The sequence below is a fragment of the Meleagris gallopavo genome, chromosome 8 (assembly GCF_000146605.3).
Source record: "Meleagris gallopavo isolate NT-WF06-2002-E0010 breed Aviagen turkey brand Nicholas breeding stock chromosome 8, Turkey_5.1, whole genome shotgun sequence".
Taxonomy (NCBI): Eukaryota; Metazoa; Chordata; class Aves; order Galliformes; family Phasianidae; genus Meleagris; species Meleagris gallopavo.
The window spans coordinates 4,803,360-4,809,248 of NC_015018.2; the positions used below are offsets into that span (position 1 = coordinate 4,803,360).

Here is a 5,889-nt window from a genome sequence, read left to right on the forward strand (position 1 = left end):
TTGTTGCGTGCTGTTGCGAATATATTTTCACGGCCATCGGTGACCTCCGATGGGAAAAAGGGGAGATCCAAGCGCGTGGAGTGAGGCGAGAGATCCCACCCGGGGTACGCGAAACGTTGTGACGTTCTCCGGGAGAAGAAGCGCTTCGGTGATGGCTCGTCTCGAGACCGAGAAAAATCCTTCCGTTTCCTTGAATGCTATGAGGGAATCGTGCTGGGGATGAAGAGCGTTGTAGCGTGCAGCTTACGAACGTTGGCTATGAAAGGACTTTATATTTCTTTGGGCGAGCGCTTCGCCGGGCTCTCACGGAACGCGCCTCCCGCCGCTTATCCGATCGTCCGACGGGAGAAGAGAGGAGGAGCTGAACTTTGAGTTCGTGCACAGCTCTGTAATTCGGTATAATGAGTACGAGACCGTTTCATCGTGGATTACCTGCATTGCGAAAACGGAGTTTCGTTGGCGATTACGGACCGCTGTTCTAAGCAGTTAAAACAGATGCTTTCTCTTGACGTTTCTGGCTCGGCGAGATTAAGACGATGATAAAGAAAGATCTTCCCGCACGAACGCGGTTTTAGGGATGGCGGGTGAAAATGTTTTCTCTGAAAGCTATCCGCTTAACGTAGTCGCAAACTACGCCGATTGGTTACTGCGCGTACGACTCCTCGGCTTGCGAGCGTAGAATTTCCACGCAATGCGATCAAATGATATACAGCTGTTTCTATAGTAACGGATGCGCTCCAATGAAGGACATAGCAAAGTAGTTCCGTTTCTTTCTTGAAATTAAATGGCTCTACAAAACACGGGTAATGTCATGACGTTACAAAATTTTAGCCGATTTCCAAAAGCGTGGCGTTTGTGAGAAAAAAACAGCGTGCACGCAAGTGAAACATAACAGATGAATAAAGGACAAGTATGGCTCCGGAAAATACTTCTATTATGCGAAACTCCGGCCTGTTCGGAGGGAAAATAGGAACGAAAATGAACCCAATATAAATATGGCGTTTTGTGGGAAGACAAGAATAATTCATGTTTTGAGTGCTGTTGAGTGCAGCAGCTGCGGAGAACTAAGACAGACAGCGTGAGAACAAAGGACGCTTCTAGAAGAAGAAAGAACGTCTCACGGCTCGGATTTAGGTAAGTGTCCGCACGAACGGTTAAGGAGTGTTTTTAGAATGCTCTGTTGCCACATAAAGGTGAACGGGAAAGTCGTAGGGGCAGAGGAGGGGAAAACTAGAACAAGAATTTGGATCGTTCGCATCCGAGTCCGTGCATCGGACTCTGCAGCGTTTCGAATAGAGCTTCTCGACTCCCCTCCCTTCGTCTCCCCTTGAAATTTGGTGCGTGATGTACCTCGATAGTTTTGTTTTGGTGGAGAACATTTATGGGATGGAGACTGGAGTTTTGAATAAGAGAAGACACGGAGATGGGCGCGCATATATCAGATGGGCTTTAATTACCTTTCTCGATATAGCCTGGCTTACCAGAGACACTTAAATCTAAAGGGATAAGTCTGAGGAGTGCTTTTTCATTTTTCGTTCCGATGCTTCGCCGCTGTCTCTCTGGATTTTCTTCATCGTACTCTTATTTTAAGAATATGAACGTTGATTTTTAATTTTGGTATTAAAAAATAAAAAAGCATAAACCCTGACTACGCTTTTCTAGCATCGACAGTCTAGTCACGAAACGTTTGTTCCAGCGGGTGTTCTCGAGGACGTGCCGCCGTCGTGGAGTTTTCCCCGTCGAAGCTGCCTCGTACTTCGGCAGTCACGCGATCGGAAGACCCGAGTTCTCCTTACTGACAGCTTAATATTCCCTATTGAAACCCCGCAGGAAAACCGCACGAACGATTTTCAGAGCTGCGACGTTCTGAAAACTGACGGTAGGTTGAAGTATGGGAAGGATTTGAGAGGTTAAGCCGCACGCGTTGACGTACGGAAGCCAATTTTTAAGCAAAAGTTTCCCAAACCCGATCGCTTTTCCTAATTATGGATACAGCGTTACATTACGCTGTATCTGCGAGCGGCTATTCTGCCTCGACGCAATCTCAACGGGCAAGAAGCTAGACGGCCTTCTTTTCTGCCCTTTGCTCTTTTCCGCTTCGAGAGAAACGCGGCTGCGCTTGCTAGAAACGTCGAGCTTCCGTAGCAGTATTCTGTGTTTTGATTCTTAGGTCTAAACTGACAGCTACATCTAAAACTGCATTTAGTTTGCGAGGTACCATCTTTCTTTTCTACTCTCTCAGCAGAACGCTTTTGTGACCTCTGTGAGTCATTGATGTATGGTGATCGGGAAATAGAAGGGAATGGAAAAAAGCGAGGAACGCCACCGCTCAGGACTTTCTTACATCGGTTTAGTGCCTAGAAACAGTTTGATGTTTACTCTTTAAGTGCATGGTCCACAATCCGTAAGATGCAACTTTCCTGTCTCTCTCGGAAGCTCGAGAATCCCTTTATTCTCTTTGACTGCTGGCCTGTGCAGCCTTCTACATTGCCGAGCTAACCAGCTCATCCCTAACAAGTCTAACGCGGAAAGATTACCGTCTTGCACGCATCGTTTCTCACGCTCATCTTTGTGCGACGCAGTTTCCTTAGTATAAATATGCTCTGAGTTACAAAAGACAATACAGGAGGTACAGTCTTTCAAATGCTTCAACCAATTTGTCTTTTTATTGTTTCTTTTTTCTTAGTTGCCCAGGTAAATGAGACGCACTGGCAATTCGACCAAAGAAGTTACCGTTTATTCCTCTTTAACTACTGGCATATGTTTTCAAATCCATCCTCAAGAATACGTAGCACACTGGAGAACTATTATCTGTCTTCTCCAACATTTCGCTAACAATGTTAAGCTCTCATAACAATATCATCGAGTGTTGAATAGCCAAGTGAGCGGTAATATTTAGAAACATAGGTAAATAACAGAACCATTGTCCAGTCATAGCACAGCACGTAAGCAGGTATTTTAATTTGGAGCTTGCGGTTTTACATTTACTATGTTCAGAACAGCCGCACGATTTTACGATACCGTCCCGCGCATTTACAGAATGAACGTCTGTTTATGCCGCGGCCTTCCACAGTCGTGCTCCGGTAGCGCCGACGCTCGCGTTACGCTGAAATCCCATAGGTCTCGGCTGGTCAATTCGAGGAGTTTAACTCAACGTTGCTGACAGATTAAAATCTTCCATTTTGAATAAATATTCTTTTAGTTACCCCATCTTATGCTTTTCTTTGCATTCAAGGTTTGCTTTCGGTTGACTCTGGCATTACATTTAGGAAATCCCAATCCGCTATCCCGTGTGTGAGAGTTTTTGTACACAAGATCGTGAACAAGGAAATTATTTCCCCAAGTTGAGAACACGAACCTCTGAAAGCATGCCTTGAAGTTCCCTTTTTTCTTTTCAACTGCATCTGCTAGTAAATTTAATTGTATATTAAAACTGAACAAATCGAAAGTGTAAAGCAAAACTAACATACGCTTAAGTAGTAAAGCAATTGTTTTCTCTACTGCGATGATGCAAAGTAGAAAAGCGCTCGCATCCTGCTGAATGTGTTATCAAATCACACTTATAAGATGCTGGATGTTTGTTTTCTCAAGATCCCTATCCTTATGCTACTCGTACACCGTTTAGGAGACCACAGCCATTGGCGCTCTTGCCGGCATTGCGGTAACCGAGACGCTGTTACAGATCTGTGCTGCATGCTATTACGTCACAAGCAGCAATCCACTTCCATATTTTTTTTAAGTTTCCTTACTCACAGCAACAGCACCGTAAAACAGCAAGTAGTGTTACTCATACGAGAAACTACTCGCTATACATTTACACGAGAAACAAATTTGTTGCTCGCAAAGATGAGCAAGCCAACGAACACTTGTTCCTCACTTGAGGATTAGGTTTAGAAACACAGGCGGATCAAGGCCCGTGCGCTAAATGCTGTGAGGGAGGCATTATTTCTCTTCGGTCAAGGAAGTCGCAGCAGCTCACTACCATTGTCTACGTGAAGAAGCAACACTAGTTATGTCCCAGAGGTATTTTTACTTCATTTTCAAAACATTACAAACTCACGGTTCACTGCAATTACTAATACAAGATAACTTCAGTACATAACTGCAAAGGAATTGCCACGAAGAACATACAAGTAGGAAAAAAAATGGTTGCTTTATGTAGTAGCAGGCAAGCTACGGACAAACACCTTTCCAATCGCTCCACCTCTGTTCCTGAGGAAATAATTAGTCAGAAAAAGGACAAAACATTTCAAAAAACTGGAAACGCATCCTACCTCCAGCTCCCTTGTGTTCCTAGGGGCTGTTTCCTTCGCTGTCCTTACCAAAAGGCTCTCCTTGGGCTTTTTTTTTTTTAAATAAAAAAAGAAACTCTGTCACACATACCGTATAACCCACTTCCCAGGCATTAGCAGCTGCCAGCAGTTTACCCGCCCAGGGCTTTCCCCAATAGGTCTCCCATGAAAATGACTTTCAGGGGCCGGCCTACTCATTCAGAGCCTTTAGACTACTGGGATGTCCTAGTAGTTCTGAACTACGTGATTCCATTGGCCTGGGGGGAACAGTACTATAAAAGGAATAGTATAATCAGCATATAATATACGCACAGCATTTATTGCATTTAACAGCATCAAACCATGTACTACCTCCATGGGCAGTTTGTTCTAAAGAACTATTCAAGTAATATTGTTCTCAAGCATTGCGTTGCATTAATAAAACAAACGTAAAATGAAAGATGGGCATACTACCATGAGAACAAAACCGAAACAAAGCAAAAAAATGCAGCGCTGGCACTTTCTCAAAACAAACAGAAGACCCTCACTGTAAAGACACTTGGCGATGCCCAAAAACATAATCCATCAGAAATTAAAAACAAAAAAATAATTTGTGGTTTCAAAGACGCAAGTGTTACAGTATAAGAGACTTCAAACAGATTGTAGAACGTGTCACTTGTGTGACGCCGGCTGCTTTTCAAACTTGCGGTTGGTATTGGAAGTTTTCAGAACTGAAGCAAGAGAGGCCCGTAGCAAACCGGGAGCTTAAGTGCCGCTGCTCTTCAACGACGGCACCGAACCTGAACTTTGGACTTGAATCTTAGAAGCGTTTCTCATTCCAAGGGATCTTCCAGTGCTGAAAAAGGCAGGCAAAGAACGAGCTGCAGGCGCTGGCTGACAAACGCAGATAAGACTACCAATACGGCAAGAAAACAATCATTTCTACTGTTAATACCCTCGTTGACTAAGCCCGGAAAAGATATACAATAGGGTGGCTTGGCACGTTTCTAACAGGTTAACTGTGAACAATGTTCTCAAATAACACAAGAAAGGTACATCATAAATGAAATAGACCACACAACCCATAGCTGACCTTATCAAATCCAGGCATGTCTATATAGAAATAAAACTGCTTGCCTATTCTGCCAGGAATGTTTTATCGGATCTCGAAACACCGTTACCCAGAGGAGGGCCACAAAGATGCTCAGAGAGCTGAAGCGCCTCCCCTACGAAGAAAGGTTGAAGGAGCTGGACTTGGGCAGCTCGGAAAAGTTCAGGGAAGATCTCATTGCGGCCTTCCAGGACTTGAAGGGAGCTTAAAAATAAAAATAAAAAACAGGAGGGGGACAGGCAGATGGTGACAGAACAAGGGGAAAATGGCTGTAAATCAAACGAGGTTTAGGTTAGATACTAGGAGAAAATCCTTGACTCGGGGGGGATAGTGGTGAAGCACTGCAACAGGTTGCTCAGACAAGCCGCAGATGCCCCAGCCCTGCAGACATTCAAGGCAAAACATAGCAAAGCACTTTAAAAAAAAAATCAGTGCTGTGTTGTTTTCACAGGTGAAAGTCGTTGTTTGAACATTTACTTAAAGCCCTAGCAGACCTACACATAATTA

General features: G+C 44.2%; 1 long non-coding RNA gene across 1 annotated transcript; it reads left to right on the top strand.

Annotated features, from left to right (window-relative positions):
* Positions 1–7: 7 nt before the first annotated feature.
* On the top strand, positions 8–5,613 carry LOC104911881. Its single transcript, XR_004160448.1, has 3 exons — positions 8–1,134; positions 1,697–1,879; positions 2,687–5,613. It is a non-coding gene; the product is annotated as an uncharacterized LOC104911881 (long non-coding RNA).
* The last annotated feature ends 276 nt before the right edge of the window (positions 5,614–5,889 follow it).